This window comes from Phoca vitulina, unplaced genomic scaffold (genome assembly GCF_004348235.1).
Source record: "Phoca vitulina isolate PV1807 unplaced genomic scaffold, GSC_HSeal_1.0 scaffold3, whole genome shotgun sequence".
Lineage (NCBI taxonomy): Eukaryota > Metazoa > Chordata > Mammalia > Carnivora > Phocidae > Phoca > Phoca vitulina.
In genome coordinates this window covers 59,943,030-59,943,369 of record NW_022589706.1, presented here as the reverse complement: position 1 = coordinate 59,943,369, position 340 = coordinate 59,943,030, and positions in this window count along the sequence as shown.

The window sequence follows — 340 nt, the reverse complement described above, 5'->3', positions numbered from 1 at the left end:
GAGAGAGAGAGAGAGAGAGAGAGACTGACTACTTCGTTCTTTGGCTGATCTGTACAGCCCACAGCCAATCTCGCCCTGTCCCTCGCAGGCAGCCTGGACCCTGCTATAGCCGGGACAGAAGGGAAGGGGGAAGTAACCAGCAAACCAGCAGGGGGAGAGAGAGAAGAGGAAGTAGGGGTGGGGTGGTTGGGAGAGGAGGGGGAAAGGAGAAGATCGAGGAAGAAAGGGTAGGAGCGACGGCGTATTTTTTTAAATCCCGTCAAGAATATTGGTTGTGTCCCGGCCTTCAAGAGGACAGAGGAAAATAAACTTCCTCCTAGTTTCTTTCTCCTCTGATACC